The 22892-nt window shown below is 43.9% G+C and overlaps 1 protein-coding gene across 3 annotated transcripts in view; it reads left to right on the top strand.

Moving 5' to 3' along the window:
* Positions 1 to 22892, top strand: part of Crtac1 (cartilage acidic protein 1) — a 141252-nt gene that overhangs the window by 45850 nt on the left and 72510 nt on the right. The gene's annotated exons all lie outside the window — the stretch shown is intronic.

The following is a 22892-nucleotide window of genomic DNA, read 5'->3' as shown; positions in this document are numbered from 1 at the left end:
ACAAGGGACCTGGTGACTATGCCATTTATATATGGTGTTTAAATGTATATGCATCTTAAAATATTGACAGAGTAGTAGGCACCTTCATGGGATCCATTGTCTATCACTTCTTCATAGACTTCTTTGAGACTCTGCCCTAATATATAGATGCCTCGGCTTCTCTCCAAATTGCTGTTATAGGCTGGCAATTAAAAGCCTTCTACCTCCTAGCTGTGGTATGAGGAAAGTAACAATGTCATCTAAGGTGTCATCAACTCCAGCTGGTTTCCTTTTATGCCTTTTGGAGTGGTTCTCTTCTTGTCTCCTCATTCTTTTTGTTTGGTTTGTTTTTTGATACAGTGTCTTGCTAATATAGTTCAGACTGGCCTTGAACTTACTATGTAGCCTAGGCTGACCTATGATGATCCTCCTGCCTCAGCCTCTCAAATGCCAGGATTACAGGTGTGTGCCAACTCAGTTGTAACCAGGTGTGGTGGTGCATACCTGTAATCCCAAAACTCTGGGAGGCTGAGGCAGGAGGATCACAAGTATGAGCCTAACCTGAGCAACTTAGTGAGACCTTGTCTCAAAACAAAGAATTGGAAAAGGACTAGGGATGTAGCTCAGGGTGAAGGCTCTGGATTCAATTCCCAGTACCACTCCAAAAAAATGAACATTTTGAGTAGGAATTCCAAGGACTTCCCCATGGGCACTGGTTATGGTGAGTTAAAACCCAGCTTCATTGGGCAGGTCTGAAGCTCTTGGAGTGGAGCATACAGTACTAGGGGCTCTGGAAGCTTGGAAGCAAATGGTAGACCTCATCTCAGATTTACAGAAGAGGCACAACCAAACATCTGCCCAAAACTGAAATAAAAGCAAGTGTATTTTTTGGAGACAGTTTCCCAGAACCCCTTGTATGAAGTGCCTGGCATAGCATAGTGCTGAGCATATCACATGAATGTGATCCTCAGCAATCTTTTGGGATTGATACTATTCCTTCTTCCATAATACAGATGAAGAAATAGAGGCTCAAGAAACTTCTTTACATAGGTTGCTTTAAATTGTAAAACTGGAACTTGATCCCAGGGCTCCCACAGGCCATTGGACCAGTGTGTCCCCGGCTTGGTTGGAAGAATGACCTGATTGGGTGTTTGCTAAAGAGACAGCCCCCAGGCCTTGCAGCTTCTCTGCCTTGGTGATCTGGGGAGGGACCTGGGAATTGGTAATTTTAACAAGAGCCCCTGGTGATTTTTGAGGCCACTGAGGGAGAGTGGGTGTTTGACAGTACTGTAGCAGCTCTTAGCCCTGACTGCAAGTTAGAATTATTTGGGGAGCATTTCAAACATACTGGTCCTTAACTCCACCCTCAAGGCATTCTGATTTAATCAGACTAGGGTGGGACCCAGGCTTCAGTATCTTCCAGCTCTCCAGGTGATTCTAAAGTGCAGCCAGGGCTGAGAAATGCTTCTCTGATGCCTCCACTGATTAAAATGAAATCAGCCTTACGTACTCTACAAAAACACTGGTAAAAGAAGCATTTGGTGCTGGCCAGCTGTTCCCACTTCCAGTCCTGCAAACAGAGGGTGGTAAGGAGGGGCTGAAGAAAAGCCACATAGCCAGCAGGGTGTGACAGCATTCTTTTCACCTGTTCACTGTTCCGCTCCTGAATGAACCCCCAAACCTGATGCCCTTAAGATGCTGCAGAGGCCAGAGCTTGCTCGGAGAAGGGAATTCACTTGTTCCCCTGGCCACGGTGGTTCTCATGCTACTGGGTGAGTCAGAACAACATGGTTAGAACAGATGGCAGGACTCTAGCCCCATGGTTTCTTATAAGGCTTGGCCAGGGTGGGCTGATGTTGCCAGCGAGGAGGCCACTCTTTGTGGTCAGGAGACCACTGCTCTCTTTTTTTGGTACTGGGGATCGAACTCAGGACCTTGCACTTATGAGGCAGGCAATGGCAAGACCACTACTTTTGCACTTTGGAGGAAATAGTTCTGAGGGAGTTTTGGGTTGGGCATGAGACTCTTTGACCTTGGTGTTCACAAGAGACATCACTAAGGGATCCACATAAATGATCTCCTCAATGCACATACTTCCAGACCCCAGTGCTAATTCATCGGATTCTTCAGCAAAGCATGATGTCTACTGGGGACAGGTCAGTGTTTCACTGGTTGGAAGAGGGATGGTAGGTAAGTCAGACCAGATTTTTACCTTCATGGTGCTCTGGTAGGGAGCCACCAAGCACACCAAACATAACCAAGGCAATTTCAGAGTGGTAAGCAATATAAAGAAAGCAAACCAGGGTGAGCAACAGAGAACAGAGCTTTAGAGTGAGAGGAACAAGAAAGCCTTTTTGAAGAGAAGACGCTGAAACTGAGGCACAGGAGCTAGTCCTTCAAGGACCTGGAATAAGACTTCCCTCTATCAAGTTTGTTGCAACTGGTGGGTTTTTTGGGTTTTGTTTTGTTGTTGTTTTTGTTTTTTTATGCTGGGACTGAACCCAGAGCCTTCCCCCAGCCCTGTTTTATTTTTTATTTTGAGACAGAATCTTTCTAAATTGCTAAATTACCCAGGCAGGGTTGGAACTTGTGATCCTCCTATCTCAGTCTCCCAGAGTGCTGGTGTTACAGGTGTGTGCCACCATGCCTGGTTACAACTAGTTCTTAAGAATAATGAGTACATCTAGAAGTGACCAGTGTTGTAGGGCAGAGTGACCAGCTTGCACAAAAATTCTTGAGGCAGGGATGAGCTTGGTGTATGTGAAGAAGAGAGAGCAACCTGAGGCCCATACGGCACAATGATCACATGTCCTTCCTGCCACAATAAACCTCTTTATATCCGTTATCTCATTGGAGCTTCATGATGTAAAAGGACAGAGGATATTCATCCACAATTTGTATTATGAGTAATTGTGAGTTTCCTTTATCCAATCAAACTTCCCATCCAGTCAAACTTCCTGCCGAGTTGCAGAGCTCTTGTAGTGATGCATTTGCCTTTAGGGATTAGACAGCTGAGAAGATGCAGTTTTTTGTATGAAAAAAGCCAAGGTGGAGACAATTACAAAGGATAAGGAGACAATTCCAAGGTGACAGGGCTAGTAAGCAATGAGGCTTACAGCAGTGCTTCTCCTGTTTTCATGTGCACACAAATCACTAGGTGCCCAGTTAAAAGGCAGAGTCTCACTTGGGAGGTCTGAGGCAGGGTCTGAGAGTCAATTTTTGCTGAACTAATGATGTCACTCCTGCTGATGTATGGGCCATAGTTAGAGTAGCAAGGTCATAGGTCATCATGGATGTTGACCATGGCTCTTTGTTCAGAAGTGGGATGAGTGAGGTGAGGATTATTTCATACTGTGGCCAGGCACAATGTATCCTTGGAATTACCCTCTTCTAACTGTTACCAAGATCCAGCATCAGAGGTTAAGTCCACTGAGACGCTAAAAAACAATCCGGAAGGAGGCTGCAGGGACCTCCCCTACCCTCAGGAACAGAAAGGCCCAGCTGGTGTAAAATCCCTCCTTTGTCTTAGGCGCAGCCTCAGGTCAGACCATACATACTGATGATCACAGCATATTGGTTCCTGCCACTCTGATTTACGCTCAGGAGGTGCTCATCAATTCCAATAGAGACTTGTTGAGTTATTTTAGGTTTCAGTTTTGATAGCAAAAACCAACTCCAAAAAGCCAATGTTTCTCTTTTTAGTTGTGTTTCCAAGGATGCCATAGCTGCTTTGAATTCCTTGCTAACCTGATCTTGTTCATCTCAGGGTCTCAGAGCTAACATGCCTCCCTATACTGCTTCTCCAGGCTCAGCTTTAGATTGGAACCCTGGAGAGTGGCCATTAAGATTATCCTAGGAAAAAAATCAGCACAGATTGTAAACAGCTGGCTTTCTTTCTAACAGCAGGAATGTCATTGCACTAGCCACTGGCATTACCCAAAGAAGGAAAAGACTGACAAGACTTGATTTAGGAGAAACCTTTCACAGTGCTCTGCCCCATTGGGTGAGCAGAGCCAGGCCTAAAAAGCACCCATTGAGATGCAATTACAGCTCTCCTCTTGCCTTGCCCCCTTCTCACTCCTGTGCCAGACAGTGTACCTGGAGCTGCTGCTCTGCCGTAGTGTTCCAGGCATCACAATGCCGCTCCTGTCATCATGAGCTGCTGACCAAAGGACTTAGAGATCTGTCACTGAAAATGCCTGAATGGAGCCCCCTTACCAATTACCCTGGTCCCTCTCAGCTGTCAGGGGCTCACTTGGTCTAGCTGCTCAGAATGTACCCATATATTCCAGACAAACCCAAGACTAATTTGGCAGTGAGTGGCACATAAACACCAACTGCACAGAAACACTTGGCAAATATTCACACTTTTCCTGTGACATCTCGATGGTCCAGCAAAAACTCCAAGACACTGAGGGAATATCTACATTGTACCTTTCAACAAGATGATCCCTGGGCCTAAATCAACAAAAATGACTGAGCTGGCCTGTATCTATATACATTTTATTCAATTCAACAAGCACTGAGCTGAAGGAAGGAACTTTGTCAATCACTCGAGGAGGAACAAAGATGTGTAAAGTGCAGTCCTGTGTTCAAGAGGATGTTAATCTGTTATAGTTGAGCCCACAAACACATGCATAGATATCTGGTACATAGAACAGAAGTGATAAACTTGATTAGAGGAAGGATGGCAGTGAGGTTGAGAGATGAGTGGGAGAGGAGATTAGTTCTAGCTGGAGAAGTCTGGAACAGTCTCCTAGAAGGGTGACTATGGATCTGACTTGTCTACAGAACAGATAGAATTTCAACCAAGTGATGAGCATTTTGAGTGAAACTAACAGTTGCTATCTTGTATTAAGCTCTTTCCATGTATCAAATGCTTTACACGTGTTCGTTCACTTGGTCATCTCTTTATCCCGTTAGGTGGGTGCTTAAATTATCATCCCCATAGTACAGGTGAGACAGGTGAAGCCCAGCAAGGCCAGGTAACCTGCCCCAGGCCAAATACTAGTCCATGGGAAGCTGGGATTTGAACCCAGGCAGCCTGGATCCAGTGGCCCAGCTATGATCCACAAAACTCTTTCACCTCTGTGTATAAGACATTTGGTTTTCCTTTTTATTACCTCATGTTTAAATCGGTAATCATGTTTAACTCTGTTGAGCTTCGTTAGAAGAAGAATAAGCACTAAGGACCTACTGAAGACGTTTGTTTATTCCTCACGATGGGCTTTTGAGTCACCTAATCAGGCAAGCCCTGGATGAGAGGAAGCTGCGGCGGCCTACCTCTCTGAGGACAGGCTCTCCAGGCAGCAGCTCCTCACCCTGGAGAAGCTTCTCAGTCCTCAGAAGCCAGCTAAGCCTGTCTCTCTTCCTCAGGGTTCAGGCTCCCTTTAAAAGCCATAAGTATAAGTTGTGAGTGGGAAAGAGGGGTAAGAGATCTTCCACTTTCTTGCCTGGCTTCAAGCCACTATTGGTGGCTTCAAAAGGAACCTCACCTATGGGCCCAGAAGTAGGATGGGCCAGGCTTGCCTGGCTCCCTCTCTTGGTGAGAAGAGAAAAGAGGCATTTGGTGCCGAGGCAAAGGCCTCATTTAGAAGGCCCTTATGAGTGGGAGCTGGAAACATGGCCCTACTCCGTTCCCCAGTCCTAGCCTGGGCGAGGCTGTATGGGCCTGCTCCTTGCCAGAAAGGGTCCATCCTAGACTATGCCAAAGAGATGTGGGTGAGAGTGTCCCTTAACAGAAATGGCATGGCAACAACTGTGTGGTCTTAATTAAGGAAGAGGAACTGGCCTCCATCCTGGTCCTGAGCTAGGCCAGAATACCCACAAGGATAGTCCTTTTCCTCCTGTAAGATGCCAAGTGATGTTGGACCTCTCAGCTACTCCTCTGTCCCCCAAAGTCAAGGAAGAAAGAGGGATCTGCAAGCCGTTCCATCCCCCACGCCACCAACATCTCTGACATCTTCCTACACAGGACCAGGGAGCCTAAAGTCTTTCGGACCGCGTGGCAGGGAGGTCCTCAAAGGCCCTCCCCGAAGGAATCTCTCAGCGGGGCCCAGGTCCCTCTCTTCCCCCTGGATTGGACGAGGCGCTGTTTGTGTTAAATGCCAACATATAAATTTGTAGACCATCCCTGTGAGCAAATCGGATTCCTTCACAGGGCCCTTCAGTGCTGCCATTTAGCTGGATTTAAGGGTAGGTTCTGGCCCGGCCACTGCCCCTCGGGGCTGCCCCTCCAGTCCCAGGATCGATGCGCCTGCCGCCCGGTCACCCTGGGTCCGCGCATCCTCTTGGCTTCCTCCGCCGTCTGCGCGCTCCCTCTCTCGGCTGAGGCCTCCCGCTCCCCTTCCCCTCAGCGTCTCCCTCCCGCCTGCCCGCCTTCCCTTCTTCCCCTCCAGTCTCTCCCTCCTCCTGTCTGCGCCCTGGCAGCTGCTTCCAATGCAGCGAGATGCACCAATTCATTCAGCCTCGCAGACTCTTTAAGGTCGTTACTAAATATATCAAGCAGAAGAAAAGGGTCTTTTTTCCTATCTCTGAGCCGGGAGCATAAATGCCGGCCTTAGGATCCTAGTCCTCCTGGATTCTGTATGGGAGGCAGCCACCACCACTGCGGAGGCCAGGGGGAGGCCGGGTGATCTCTGGAGGGGCAGGGGTAAACCAGGCTTGGGTGGGGTTGCCAAGTCCAGGGAATTAGAGATGAAATCCATTTTTTATTTTCAAGGAGTTAAACAGATCTGGAGACTCTTAAGAAAAAAAGTGTCTACCAAAGTGATTTCTCCCCCCTCGATTAATATATTTGTTTTATTTTGAGGAGATTGGAAAGTGTTGAAAGTGTCGACTTGCTGCAGAATTCCATTCAGGTGCTCCAACCAATGTTGTCTGAATTTTTTCTGAGTTGTAGGCAGATGACCTTGCAGCCTGAGCAGTAACCAGAGGTGCAAGGCACAGGGAAGCGCCAGACTTCAGTGTTGTAATCAGAAATGTACAACAAAGTTAGTCTGCGTGTTGTGCAGCAGGCGGGTGCCTGCCGCTGGCTGTTCTTGGGTCCTGGTTTCCGTGCAGCCTCTAGCTCTATCCAGCCCTCCCTGCCATACATCAACACACACTTCCTGGGCGTCTCAGACTTCTTCCCTTCCTCCTCTGTGTAGGCAGAGCTGGCTGAGTTGTGACTTCGAGAAACACCTCCTCCCCATCCAAGAACATCTCCCACACAAAGCATGCCGCACCCATGGTTTAGAAGTTCTTGATGGGAGATTAAAAATATAAGCGATATTTTATGTTTTATCTTAAAATCAAAAGTAGATAAGGTCAGTGAAGAAAGTATAGAACAGTCATTTTTAACCTTTTGGGTTTTTTTGGTCACAGGATCTCTTCTGAGACAAAGAATGCTGTGGCTGTCTCGCCAGGCAATGCACATTCCCTTTAATTGTAGACCTCTGAAACAGTGTTAGGAGGATCAGGAACCCTGAGGGCCTATGCAGAGACCCACTGACCTCCAAATGACAACCAGGAGGCCAAAAAAAGAAGCTGGGAACATTGGCATTTCAGTGTCTGTCTAAAAGAAGATTCAGTGGCAGTGGTTAAGGAGACGTTAGATAGAGAACATTCTAGAAAAGTTGTCATTGAGGCAGCAAGCTGAAAAGGGCTAAGGATGGAGGCAGTGCTGCCCATCAGATGTCTTAGAAAACATCAGGACTGAGAAATGTTCATTAGAAATGTTCATTAGAATTAGAAATCGTCAAGTGAGTGGTGGTGACCTGGGGAAAAAAGTTTCAAAGGGGAGACAGAAGGAAGTTAGATTTTCAAGATGAGGCCTGGAAGTAGCATAGTGGGGACAGGAAATATATGGCCCCCTTTAAAATCTCAGGCCAGATGGGGAAGTAACAGTAAAGGATGAGGCTGCTCCTTTCTGGGTGGGAAGGAAACAAGTAGTGTTCACAAATGAGTCCATTTTAGAGATGGGTCATTGAAAAATAGGAATTCAGCAGGCAGGAAGGGGGCCAGGGGAGGACATTTCAGGCAGGAAGAAGAGCATTTTCAATAGATGGAAAGATAGAAGACCATAACATGTTTGGAGGCCCAGAGTAATTTGTTGGAGCATGGACTATGTAAGGAGAGCAGGTGGGAAGGAGATAACACTGAAAAGCAAGACAAGAGCCAGAGGTACAGGGCTGAGGAGTTAGTTCCTCATCCTGTCAGGCAATGAGCAGCCACTAAAGAGAGATTTCTAACGCAGTGGGTTTTTTCCTGATTCTAAAAGTAATACAAGCTCCTTATAGAAATCTCTTAAAGCATGGGAAAGTGTAAAGAAATACAAATACCTAATTACTATTAGCATTTTGACATATTACTTCTTTTAGTCTTTTTTCTATATACTGTTTAACTGAACCCAAGACAGCCTAAATTGGGAGTGCACCATTTCTTTTTGTGCCACTCAGAATGTGCAGGTAATTGCACTCGACACAAGGCTTCTCTTCAGAGAGAATGAGGCACGTTCCGTTTTAGGTAGGTTAAAATGTGAAAAAAAAGTCCGCATTGGAATTGACAGCCACTGAAATGCCATTTGGAATTGATAAGGCTATGTCACTCCTCTCAAAGTTGAGTTCTTATCATATTTCAAATTTAGTATTTTGCTTCTTTGTTCAGAGTTATAGCACAAGAATTCTCCAGTTTACAAAAGTATTTGTCAGAATAGTTTCAACAGCTGCATAATATTTCATTACATGGCTATTCCAAGATTTACATAGCCATTTACCTATCAATAAGTACTATATTCATTTCTTTTTTACTATTGTACATAGTAGGACCTCAGTGAAAAACAGTGTACATAAGCTTTTTTGTTTATAACATTTTACTCAGAGATAAATTATACCACAAGCAAAACATTGATATGGTATATTCACTTACCTTTGAAAAACATATGTTACACTCTCTCTCCAAGGTACATAAATAACTGTTGGTGAACTTACCTGTAGCTCTGTGTTCAATCCTGTAGCTTGCTTTTTAAAATTGTGGTGCAATACACAAAGCCTAAAATTTACTTTGACCCTTAGTAAGTGTACAGTACAGTGGCGTTAAGTACATTCACATTGTTGTGCAGCCATCACCATCATTCATCCACAAAGCTGTTTTCGTCTTTACAAACTGAAACTCTGTACCCATTAATCTATAATTCATCATTCCCCTTCTCCCCAACCCCTGGCAGCCACCATTCTACCTTATGTCTCTGGGAATTTCACTACTCTAGGTTCCTCATTTAAGTGGGTGGACTCTTGCAGTATTTGTCCTTTTGTGACTATCTTATTTCACTTAGCATAATGTTCTCTAGGTTCATCCATGTTGAGGCATATGTCAGAATTCCGTTCCCTTTTTAAATCTGAATAATATTCATTTGTATATATACACCACATTTTGTTTATCCATTCATCCACTAGTGTGCATAAACTTTTGTCTGAACTTTAGGCTCTCTAAATCAATTGCTAGTTTTCGATCAAAAGGCAGGAAAAAACTTTACTTTTGATACATATTGCTAAATTGCTTTCCAAAAAATTTTTACACTACTTCTAACATGTCTAAGTGTACATGTCAATGTTGGACATGATTATTTGTTTTATTTTTATTACTTTGATACTAGAAATATAGCATGCCACTGTTTTAATATGAATTTCTTTGAGCATTCCTAATGAAGGTGAACTTTTTTTTATATAACTTCATTAGCCTGAGTGTGTTTCCTCTTTGTAAATTGTCTTTTTATGTCCTCTGATCATTTTCCTATTAAAGATGTAGTGTTTTACTTATTACTTTATATGTACTCCTTAAAGATGAATATTCCTTCAAACAATCACCAACATTCTTATAGAGTCTCCTGTCTTATATCAGGCACTGTCTGGGCAAAGGAGATGCCAATGTGAACCATCAGACAAAATCCCCACCCTTGTAGAGTTTACATCCTTGTGAGGAAGAAAGACATTAAACAACATATGCAATATGCTGGATGGTGTAGTGCTTAGGAGAAAAGTTAAAATGGAGAAGGAAAGTACAAGTGTTGGGGCTGCTGTGAGGGAAGGCTTCCCTGAGGAATATGAGCCAAGCCCTGAGGACCAAGAGGGAGGGAAGGAGGCCTGCAGTTATCTGTTTCAGGCAAAGGTTGAATCTGAACAAAGGCCCAAGGGAGAAATACAGGAGTCCTCTTGGCCAAAGCAGATGGAGGAAGGGGAGAGCAGGGAGAATAAGGTCTCAGTGTGACCAGAGCTACAGACCATGCTGGCCCTGAGAGCTACATCTTTAGTCTGTTTTCTGCCACTATCACAAAATACCTGAGACGGTAATTTATAAAAACATGAGGTTCATTTCGGTTCATGGTTGTGGAGGCCAGGAAGCCCAAAATCAGACAGTCTCTTCCAGGTAGAGCCACATGCTATATTGTATGACAGACAGCCGCAGGGCAAGAGAGCACATGCAGAAGAGGCAAAATATGAGGGTCAGACGTCATAACACCTGCTCTCTTGGCAACTAATCCAGTCCCCTAAGAAAGGTATTCATCCCATTTAAAGGCCTAATCACCTTTTCTGGGCCCCACCTCACAGCACTCCACAAAGACTATCACATTTCAGCATGAGTTTCAGCAAGAATCAACCGTGTTCAGAGCATGCCAGGCCAGTTGCTCAGACTTTGGCTTCTTTCTTTCCACAAGAAGAAAGCCATTTGTTAGAGGGATTTTGAGCCAAGGGGTGACATGTTGTGACTCACACTTTAAAAGCATTGCCCTGATTTTCAGGTTGGAGGAAGGGATGTCGAGAGAACTATTGGGAAGTTCTTGCAGTAATCCAAATGGAAGATGGTGGGGCTCGGACCCCAGGTTAGCAGGCATGTGAGAAATAATCAGGTTTTTTGTGTATTATAAGTCAGGGCCAATAGGGATTGCTAATGAATTGGATGTGGGGTGTGAGAGGAGTCAAGTAAGACTTCAAGGTTTTAACCTGAGTGCCTAAAAGTCAGAAGCTAAGAAAGAAAAGACAGCAGGAGTCGATCTAGATGGGCAATTGGGAGCTCTGTTTTTGACAAGTTACATTTGAAATGTTTATTAAACATTCAAGAGCAATGTCAAGTAGGCAGTTGGATATATGAGTCTGGAGTTCAGGGAAGAGGTCTAGGGTAGAGATATAAATTTGGGAGTTGTCAGCGTGCAGATGGTATTTAAAGCCCTGATACTGTGTGAGGTCACCAAGGAATGAGACTGGATAGGAGAGAACAGAAATGCCCAATGAATGGGCCTGCTACCACCAGCATCAGAGAGATTTAAGCCTCTTGCTAGGGGTACAGGCTGGGAGTGGGCATTGATGAGGAGGAAAAGATGTGATGAGATCTATGTTTCAGATCAGTGGCTCAGCAGGGTCCTGCATGGTTTATTCCATCTCTCCTGGGCAGAGAGAATCTGAGAGCTTCCCATCAGAGTTCCCCAGCAGGCAATGGTTAATACCTCAGATTTCCATGGTTACATTTGACCAAAGATCAGCTAACTCTTTAATCTCAAGACTCATCATCAACAGGGGGAAGCACATTGGCAGCCCTTTGATATTGGCAGGGGAAAATGTAGGCTCAGGAGAAAGAAAAGAGGATAAAGAGGAAGGAAGGGCAAGGGGCTCAAAGGGAGGCTGGGGGCAGGAATGGCAGCCTTTTCCCTATGTGCCAGTTCCTTCTTTTAAGTAGTGATTGTTAAGGAGCTGGGAGGGGGAGGCACACCCAAACACCTGGGAAGCTCTGTCTGTTTATTTTTTTACCTGGCCCCCAAGACTCCTGAGCCCAAGAAATTCTACAACTTTCTGTCACAGTTGGGAGCATTCACTTTCAGTGGTGAATATACTTTCATATTGGAGCTGAGGTAGAATAGCCGCCATGTTGAGCCAGATAGGATCCCCACCAATACATGAGTTTTTACCTGCTGCTCAGGGACATATTAGTGTTGACAAAAGTGACCATATAATTTTTCATCAATACCAGGATAGTTTTTTGACATGGTAAGGCAAGGGGTCCTTTTATTGCCCTGGACAACAAGTGTAAATTGGGACTGTCCTGGGCAAACACCAGTATTAAGATTACCAATGCAGCTCCACATGTGGTTGAGAAATTCCAGTATCAGCATCACCTAAAGAGATGATCTAAAAAATAAATCTCTGAGCTCATCTCCAGATGGCTCAAAATCCTTGAGGATGGGACCCACAGTCTGCATTTTTTTAGTGAGCAGCCTCTAGTATAGGAATTCTGTCTTTGTCCCTTCATCTCCATTCTTTCCTTGAGAAGTGGCACTTGGTCTTTTGGGGCAAGGATTTTGCAGAAAGGAAGAACTGCTTGCTGGTCAAGGAAGGGTTCTCTTTCAGGCAGAGTGGCCATCACGTTTCTAAAACATCCAGAAGCGAGGGCAGCACTGCCTTCTGGGAGAACTCACCATGTGTTCAGGATAGTTAATTACTTGTTTCCTTTTCTTGGACTCTCTGCTGCCTCCCTTTTCCCGTTTGCATTAGACTCAGAACTAATGCAGTCAACACAAAGAATTGTCCCTCAGACTATACACACCCAGGACTCTTAAAGGAACAGTCGGATTAACTCCTTAGATGCTAATGCCCTAGCTCATGTCTCCTACAAATCAGCAACATTCTGCTTTCATTATCCATTCTGGCTCTGTCACCTGTGAATTTAAAACTCTTTTGAGCTTCATTTATATTTTAAGCCTATTTTCTCTTCCATGGATTGCAAGTGTCATAAATTCCCCACCTGTGGAATAGTGTTCCCTTTATTTGTCCTAAATGCTGCCCCTTTCTCTTTGCCCACCTCCTAGATTTCTGAAACCTAGAAGGCAGTGATCCCCTTGGGGAGCCATATATACCTTATCTGCACCTTTCTTTACATGACACTTGTCTGTCAACAATCATAGAGCTCAAAGGGACTTTGAACATTGTTAAATTGAACTTACTTTTCCAATTCTATCCACCATATCTCACAACTTCCCTTTCTTTATAGACACCAAGTCTGCTTGACTATTCTCAGTGACAAAGGACTTACTACCTCCAGAGGGAACCACTTCCAACTTTGCAGAATTCTTTTTTATATTCTTTAAAAATCAGCCTCTTGGACCAGGAATTTAGCTCAGTGGTTTCGCCACCTGCTGCCCAAGCGCAAGGACCCAAGTTCAATCCCCGGTACCTAAATAAATAAATAAATAAATAAATAAATAAATTTTAAAAAATCAGCCCCTGGGGGAAGAGTATGTAAAAAGAATTAAGATGTGTTATGTATAGGTACCATCTCCCCCAATGAATGTAATCATTATGTACTACAAACATGAACTAATAAAAATTAAAATTAAAAGCCAGCCTACCTAGGATAGAATGATCATATGGAGTTGGAGACTTCAATGTGAACTCACATTTAGTTTAATATAGATACAGATGGTTACCTATGGAAATACTTAAATATGGGTATATGCATATATATATATATATATATATATTTCCTTGCTCTGTCATCTCAGAGATCCTAAAAGCAACTGATACCCCAGGATCAATGGGTATATCTACTCACCAGATCTTGGTTTCTAATACCATTCTGTAATAAGAGGAACCAGGACACCTTGCAGAAATGCCTGATTTTATTACAGAAGCAGGAAATATGCAAGATGAGCTTGGAGGATCTGGGAGTGCTCAAAAAGCCACAATGATGAGGTATGTCAAAGAGACACAGGTGCCCAAAAGGACCTAAAGGGAAAGAAAGGGCTCCCAATCGCAAAAGCCAGGCACTGTGAGCATCAACGGGAATGAAGTAGTATTGGATTATAAGCAAAAGTATAACATAAATATCAGTGAGTCTCTACTGATATAAATAAGTGATTGCATAAATAAATATATGAAGGAGAATAGATAAATCTCCCATGTAGAAGAATTCTAGATAATTGATATGGATACTTTATCCTTAAAGAGGTGAAGTATAACTCCTCATTCCTTAGGTGTGGCTCTACATTGAAACTTCCTTCCTGAGAGTGCAGTATGCAAAAGGTGGGAGAATACAGTAACTGCATAGAGAAGAAATCTCACAAACACCACCTCAGCTGGGGGATTAAGGTCAACATCAACAGGATAAGTCATGTGATGAAAATGGGACATTACCTCTGTGGTCATCCTCCCTAAAACACACTGACCCCAGTCAAACTGTAAGGAAAGTATCTGACAAACCTCAATTAGAGGACATTCTGCAAAATAGCCTGCTCAGTACCTCTCAAAACTGCCCACCCAGGTCATTAAAACAAAGAAAAATGAGAAATTGTAGGGGCTAGGGGTTTAGCTCAGTGGTTTCGCCACCTGCTGCACAATGGCAAGAACCTGAGTTTGATCCCCGGTACCTAAAAAAAAAAAAAGAAAAGAAATTGTTGCAGGCAACAAGGGCTAAGGAGCCATGACAACTGAATGTGATGTACTATTCTGGATGGGATGTGAAACAGAAAAAGAACGTTGGATAAATACTAAGGAAATCTAAATAAGTATAGATGTTAATTAATAATCATGAATTGATACTCGTTCAGTAGTTATAACATGTAACATGTAAGATATTAATAATAAGGGAAACTGTGTATAGCATATATGGCAACTCTCTACTATGTTTGCAATTTTCCATAAATGTAAGAATGTCCTGAACTAAACAGTTTATTTTAAAAAAATTAAAATCAGCCTTTCTTTTACTGATCTTGGCTCCGTCCCCAGCCTAAAACAATTTAGAAATGACCTAGAACAGTTCTGTTAGTCAACTCTCTATTCATATAACAAATACTTGAGATAATCAACCTATAAGGAGATCAGGTTTACTTGGGTCACAGTTTTGGAGGTTCTAGTTGAGGATGATTGGTTCCATGGCTTTGGGCCTTTGGGGAGGCAGCACATCATGTCAGGAGCATGGGGTGGAATAAAACCTCTCACCTCATGGTCAGGAGGGAAAACAGAGTGAGGAGGGAAACAGGGTCCCACAATTCCCTTGAGGTCACAACCCCCATGACCCAAAGACCTCGTCCTAGGCCCAACCACTTTGACAACTGCCTAATCAGGTCTATTGAAATGTCCAGAACTTTGACTGTGGTTGTCCAGCTCAGGAAAGAACAGATCTGTTACTTCCTTCAGTTCACTTACTCATATCTGTAATGTAGTGCACAGTGACTTCAGTAACTTTGGAGTGGGAGAGAGCTATCTCACACTTACTAGCTCCGACTCAGTTATCCAGTATTTTCCCAAACCGCTCCACTATAATCAACATAAGGAATAACTTTCTGCAAAGTTAAAGCTTACCCCCTCACACATAGAAAAAAAGGAAGGAAGGAAGAAACGGAGCTTCTGGGAATAGTGAGTACTCCAGCACTGGTAGTATTCAAGTGTGCTTGGCAGCTACAAATAGAGAGGGTATTTGGTGAATAGAACTGGAAAAGGAAGTTCAATCCAATAACGTGTTCTAGCCCATGGATAAGTTACTTAACTCTGCTTGCCTTAGTTTCCTAACATTTAAAATCAGGATGAAAATAGAACATATCTCCTAGGGTGTTGGGAATTAAATTAATTAATGTATGTAAAGGTGCTTGGACCATTGCTGGCACGCTGTAAATACTACAGAAGTGTTTACTATTGTTTGCTCTATTTTAATATTTGTTCTAAGTGTGGAGAAAGTCCAAAGAGAAGACCTTCCAGTAGCCCCTGGTAAATCACTTCTGACTCATGAGTCTCTTTTGGATCTCAGCTCTAACACCCTCTCTGCTTCCTCCCCTGACTTTGTCATTTGCTCATTTGATCAGTGAGCCCGTCAGTGTCCTTTCCAAGTCATCTGCATGAATATTGAATAAACAGAGGCAGAGGGCAGAGCCTGGTGGCTAGTGTGATGGGGTGATAAGGCTGAGGCCCCTACCAGCCGGGCTGGGGGCATGCCAAGTAGAATGAAATAGCCTGCATCTCTGGGCACCAGATTCCTCTTACCACAAATCATGACAAGCACCTCACAAATGCTAATGAACAACTTCCTTTGGTTTTAAAGACCAGTCATTTCAGGAGCATCAGGGTAAATGATGGGCTCAGTAGCTATCGAAAAAGAAGTTCGAGGCGCTGGCATCTGAACTTAATTAGACACCTGTGCTCTTTATACTCCCTGATAAGGTCAGGAAAATACATTCAGCGTTAATAACATTATCAGCATCGCGCGGTCGGCAGGCCTTGCCAAAGTCGATACATCAAGTTTTTGTGGCTGAGAACATGTGTCTTCTATTCACACTTAGGATGGTTTCTTACATGCCAACAGCTGGTTCCACATCTGGAGAGGCTGTTTCTGCTGTAGCTTCTTTTCTCCTATGAGTATTTTATGGGATGCCCCATCCCACCTCAATCCTTTTCAGAGAAAAGGGCTCCTTCATTCATTCTCTGATGGCCTGTCAGGCAGCAACCCCACCCCCTGAATTTGCCACTGGTAACCCATGTGAATAAGACTCATGCATGCCACAGGCAGTGGTCCTCACACAAACTTGTGCAGAATTGTCACTAGGAGAGGGATGCCTACCAAAGAGCCATTTCTAGCCACACTCCATCCACTGTGTTTGAATTTTGGATTCAACATCCTCATGCCTGAGGAAGCATGGCCTGGAGTTCTGCATTTCTCACTTGCTCCCCAGACAATCTGATGCAGGTGATCTGAGGAACAACCTTCATGAACTAAAGGCTTGTAGGCCCCTAATCACTAGATCATCAGTATAATCCATAGTTCTTTCTGTTTTGAACAAGGATAGAGGGCTTTAGAAGACTGTCAGTTCTCCAGCTAGGAGAAGGGGGAAATTGTGTGCTGGAATGGAGGACCAGGTCAGGTCAAACTGTGGAGCCCTGAGACAGCATGGCAGGTGAAAGCATGTAGAGAGGACGTTCACATCTGATTTTTTTTTTCACATCTGATTTTGAAAGGACAAACAGTTAAGACGTGCACCTTGGAGACACACAAATCTAGATTTAAACTCCAGTTCATCACTTGCTATCTGTATATCCTTAGGCAAGTTACACAACCTCTCTGAGCCTCAATTTCTTCATCTGTAAAGGGCAAACACCTACCTCTATCTCTCAAGGCTGAGAAAATTTTTTTTAAAAATCAATACTTGGTGTTTACCAAAGTGCCTGGAGTGGTATAGATGCTCTGTAGATGACAGGTACTAATAAAAATAGTGCTAATAAGAAATAATCAAATAAACATTATTCTACTGTATGAAAGGTTTCTATTTCATTTTTACAGCCATGACTAGGCATCAGCATTTTTAAAGCAGAGGTCATATTTAGTCACTTAATGAATATTTATAGCACACCTACTATGTGCTGGGGTGTTCCAGGTACCAAAGCTGATGAAGTGTTAGAAGACCAGCTCTGATGCCAGACAGAGTCTTACAATTGTCCGTGTTAACACTCAAAATTGAACATTCATTAGACTCATCTGGTTAAAAGTGCACATTTCTCCGTCCCTGTACCAACTTCTCAACTGGACAGGTTGCTGGGCCTCACCCTTAGAGTTTCTAATTTGAAAAGTCTGGAACAGGACCTGACAAATGCACGTATTTAACAAACTGTCAAGTTATGCCAGGATGGCTGGTCAGGGGACCATACTTTGAGAACCACTGGTCCAGGTAGCAGAAGGCATGATCCAGGCACAAATACCAACTGGGGATGGTGGGGTACCAGTGCTAAGCCAGACTTTGGAGGTACAGTGGACAAGCCACCTCTCAGTCTGGCCTCAGGGTTTATTTGTCCCTGGATGTCCTACACACTGTGGGGCCCTGCCGACCCGCCAGCTTCCAGGGACAGAAGGAGGAGTGTGGCCACTGGTCCTGACTGTAAGTGGGAGCCATTAGTTCTGTCGTCCAGCTGGGACTGGCCTCCCAGTGTGGTCTCTTTAATCCTTATGCTTGTCCAGAGGAGTCGCTGCTTTTTCTTTTTTCTTCCCTTGTCCCCCATTCTATTCCTCCTGTGTTGTTGATGCTGCTGAGATGTGAGATGCACGGGTACCGTTCTGCAAGAGTGCCTGAGGTGTGTATTGAATTTCGGTCCCGGATCATTTAATGTGTGGTGACAAAGAGAGCAGATGTTGTTTGGATTCATGTAGAACTCTCTCCCTTTTCTGTTTTCTGTACAGCAAGACTGCAGAGCCTTGCCCAGTAGCCCACCCCTGAATTCCTTGCCCCAGTCCCCATGGCATTGCCAAATCTCTTTGTGAAACCCAGTGGAAAATTGGAACATTTTTGCAGGTCTGCTTTATTTAAGCTCTCCACAACCAAGTTGTTACTGAATTAAACATCAAAACAAACAACGATCAATAGCCTAATAATATTATACACTGAAATGTGTCCCTTAATAATGACTGTGAAGCTGTTTGAGGGAGGAGTGAGTCTGTATGTGCACTAAATGGTGATCTACATCTAATTCCGTTACAGCTGCTAGTTTTGGAAAAGTAGTTGTGGGTGCTTCTTACTGATGCAGTGTCCTGTTTTCTGTGGATCAGAAACTTCTCCTAGGAAGTGAGCCAGTCTTCATCTTGCTCCGGAAGTCTCCTTCAGATCCACTCACCTTCTCTTTCCTTGCTTTTGCCTGGAGTGTTGACTTAGAAAATAGAGAGATGCAGCCCTGACCCTCATGATCTGAGGCCCCTGTACAGATGGACACAGGTGGAGAAGGATATTGCAAGTTTGGACATTACACATCCAGGGACAGGGATTTTCTTGGTTCCTGAACAGTGATGTTGCACAGCTTTCCGAAAATAGTTAAGGGTGAAACTCTTCTGGGATCTTGTGTTTTAAAAAAGACACCACCAAAGTGGGTAGACATAAGGAAGACTCAAGCAGTAAGTAGGTATGGAAATCAACAAGTTGTCTTTCAAATCAGACTGTAGCCTGGGGTAGGTGTTTATCCCACAGGAAAGCACGAGATCAATGCCTGGAGCATAAAGTCAGAATTCTCTTCTTTAGCCATCACCTCCCTCAGGAGAAGAATAACTAAGAAGTTCATTTTTCCTTTGGCTTATTATTATAAGGCCCTATAGCAGTTAATAATTTTTGCAAGATCTGGTGTCTTATTTGGTCTATTTCCTGTTCCCTCCAACCCAAGATCCTAACTGATCATTTAGGTTTTCTAATGCTATTGACATTATTTTTGTTGATTTTTGAAAAAAATTACATTGAAAAAGTTAAACATGTACAAATTAACTAAATACTATAATGAACCCCCTGTGGACTTGTAATGACATTTTTCCCCTAACTACTGACATCTTGAAATGCAGTCTTGTTTTTCTTTTTTCCTTTCCTCTCCTCTCCTCTCCTCCTCCTCCTCTCCACCTCCTCCTCTTCCTCCTCCTCTTCTTCCTCTTCCTCCCCCCCCCCCTCCCTCTCTCTCTCCTTTTATTTTTAACTGAGAATTGAATCCAGGGCCTTCACCCTGAGCTGTATTCCTTGACTTTTTTTTTTTTTTTTTTGAGACAGGGTCTTCACTAAGTCACTATGGTAAGTTGACGATGCTGGGCTTGAACTTGTTTGAAATTACAAAGGATGAGAAAGAGGATTGGGGGTAGAAGTTGCAAGTGAAAGAAAGAAGGTAGAAATTACACTTCCCATTGACCTCTATCTTCTCCACAAGGACCTGGGTAGGCAAAAACAGTATCTACTAAGGAAAGCACAGCCCAAGGTAGGTGAGGTGCACTGTGTCATCTGAAATAAAATTACAAGACAAGGTACAGCTGTCTGTGATGATCTAGAAAATGAGGCAGCCAGGGAAAAGAAAAGGCAAATTATTTCAAACTGAAAAATTAAAGAACAGTGGCTTCAAACAAATGGCTTACAAAATTTTAGGGCAACCTGTGATGATCACCAGGAGCTAGCCCTGGCTGCCTAAGAATAATCTACATACAGCCACCTTGTTTCCTTGCAAGGAGGCATTTGACTGATGTTTGCAGAATGCTGTAGGCATCATTTATTTTTACTTTAGTGAAACAGTTAACTGTCCCCATACTTGACTGTATTGAATATGTTAACCTATGTGACAATTAGGTTTAATTATCAACATGATTAATTGGGAGCCACCCAGGATATTAATAAAGCACACTTCAGGGTGTGTCTGGTGTAGTGGAGGCATGACCTTGGGTACTATATATAATCCCTGGCTCTTTCCTCTCTGGCACTTGCCCTGATCTGCTTCCCAGCTGCCACAAACTGAACAGTTTCCTCTGCCATGACCATCCACCATGAGGTTCCTGCCTTGGAGCCAGCTAACTATGGACTGAATCCCCTGAAACAGTGAGCCAAATTAAGCTTCTCCTCTTTTAGTATATGTGTTGCCGAAGCGAGCACTAGCTTCTCCTCTTTTAAGTTGTGAGTGTCAGGTATTGTGTCTCAGTGACAAAAAGCTGATTACTGCAACCTATCTGCTAGAAGATCATTTTCTTAGCTAGAATCACATCTCAAAGGTTGTTTCAAGAGCCTGTGTGAAGGCTCTGTCCAAAGTCCTGCCTTACTGAACCCACTTTTTATCTATGACTCAGCTAACGACTTGGAAGGGGTACTAGTCAGAGTTGTATTGTAAAGGACAAACTAAGACCAGAGATGGAAGAATAAGGCTTCAGCATTTGGAAAGGAAAGGTTTATTAAGTGAGCAGTTACTTTATCTTAGATGCACATTGTGTATACAGAGAGACCATCATGGAAATGTGCCAGCTTGTTCTTCATTTCCAAGTGAGTTCCCCATTTGACTTGCAGGATACTAGTGGTGATATAATCTTTCCTTGCTGCAGAGAAAGGTACAAATATGCCAGACTGCTGACAATGCGAGCTGCAATTCATTGAACATTTGCTATGTGCCAAAAAAATGAAGCAGGCTGTGCAGAGAAGAGTTACAAGAGGCCTAAACTGGTATCCTTAGAAAAACCTGTGCACAAGGTTGGCCTCTGGCTGTTGTTTGGGAACTTGGGCTCGGAAACAGTTCCCGCCATCCCTAGAATGGATACAATTAGCTCACTGTACTTAAACTGTTAATACAGATTATGTGGTTTACGCTGAACACCTACTTTCCTTCTTGGAGCATGGAATCTCAGTACATACTAGGCAGAAGGTGCCTATGGAACCAGCCCCCAGTAAAAACCCTAGGCACTGACTCTCTAATGAGCTTTCCTGATTGACAACATTTCACACATATTGTCACAACTCATTGCTGGGGAAGTAAAGCACTGTCTCTGGGCTCCACTGGGAGAGGACTCACTCTTGCAAGCACCTGGCTACCTCCAGTCTTCACTCATGTGCCTTTATCCTTTGCTAACTTCACTTGTATCCTTTCACTGCCACCAGTTTTCACTGTGAGTATAATTATATGCTGGGTGTTGTGTGGCCTCCAGATGAATCATTGAGCCTAGGGGTTGTCTTGGGGACCCTTGAGTCACAGGCATTTGAGATTCATTGTATATTTCTTATGCTCATTTTGCACTTAGGACTCAACTCACAAGGCTCTTGTAATGGCTTGCTGATCTTTTACACCCAGTGCTAATGGAGGCCCCACCACCTGAATGAAGAGTCCTGCTGACCTCAGGGTTCCAGAGTCCCCCAGTCTGGCCTCATGTCTTGTGGGATGAGAATAAAGCACCAAGCAGACCACCCAAAGCAGCAGGTGTGCAGTGGTCCCTATTTTTTAGGGCCCATGGAATTTATTCCTGTTATTTTCATCTGAGTGGATCCTCTCTGCCTCTCTGCCTCTCTGCCTCTCTGCCTCTCTTGTTGTCTGGCTCCTGAAAGACAGGTGGTTGTATTTTCTGGCAAAGAAGGTGTGGGCTACGCAGGGCCTAGGCACACATGTTGACTGTGACCTTGTCCATCAGATAAAAATGGACATGCTCCAAAACTCAGAGTGTGCAATACCAAGAGTGAACCTTAATGTCACTTGGGCCTTGGGTGGTGTGATGTGTCAGAGTAAGTTCAGCATCATAACAAATCTACAACTCTGTGTGATGTGCATGAGGGAGGGGGAGGAGGGGCATCTGGAAATTTCTGTCCTTCCTGCTCAGTTTTGCTAACAATGCTCTTAAGAACTAGAATCTATTAATTTTTTTAAAGGACATGCTCTAGCTCGCTCTCCAAGTATGGTTTAAGGTATAGATTAGGGTAGCAAGTCTTAAAAGAATGACTAATTTCCAACATTCCCCCACTGCTGTCTCCATTAAATGTACTGAAATGTCTTTGAGAAAGAAGAAATTGTCCCCTTTCTTTTGCCAACTGGCATGTGCTGGGCTCATCTTCTCCCCAGTCTGAGAAGGTACAGAATGCCCAGTTCTGTATTGAAACTGCATCCTTCACCTTAGAAGCCCTGAGGCCGAGGGAGCCAGAGGTTTACTGTCAAGTTGCCCTTTAGTGGGTGACCAGTGAACCCACTTTCCCACTATAGCTGCAACAGGTCCAGGCAAGGGATGGAGGAGGCAAAGAAAGAAAAGAATTCCCATCTGCAGCCTTGGGGGTGGTACAGGACAGGGTGAGGGCCTCAGAGGACCTGCTCCAGTATCCCCAAATTCAAACCCACCCAATTGACAGGAAGTTGCAATTTGTGTTAACAAATGTCATTGCCACTTCCAATTTCTAAGGCTCCCCCATGCCGTCTCTCCCCTACATACTCTCAGTTGTCTTTGACACCCCACAAACCTTAAACTCAACCTTCTAGGGTTGACAGATCTATTGCATTCCAATATAATAGACACAGACAATGCCAGGGGACAGTCCCACTGTATCAAAAATGCATCTACCTTCAGAAGACTGAGTATAAGGGACAGCCAGGTGATAAGGAAGGCAAGAAGAAAATGGTTACAAATATGAGCTCTAGGATCCCATGGGCCCAGATTGG

The sequence above is a fragment of the Heterocephalus glaber genome, unplaced genomic scaffold (genome assembly GCF_053883595.1).
Source record: "Heterocephalus glaber isolate CG9 unplaced genomic scaffold, H.glaber_assembly_v1.0 deba00001497, whole genome shotgun sequence".
NCBI classification, from domain to species: domain Eukaryota; kingdom Metazoa; phylum Chordata; class Mammalia; order Rodentia; family Bathyergidae; genus Heterocephalus; species Heterocephalus glaber.
Note: the sequence above shows the minus strand (reverse complement) of the source record. Positions and strands in the feature narration are given on the sequence as shown.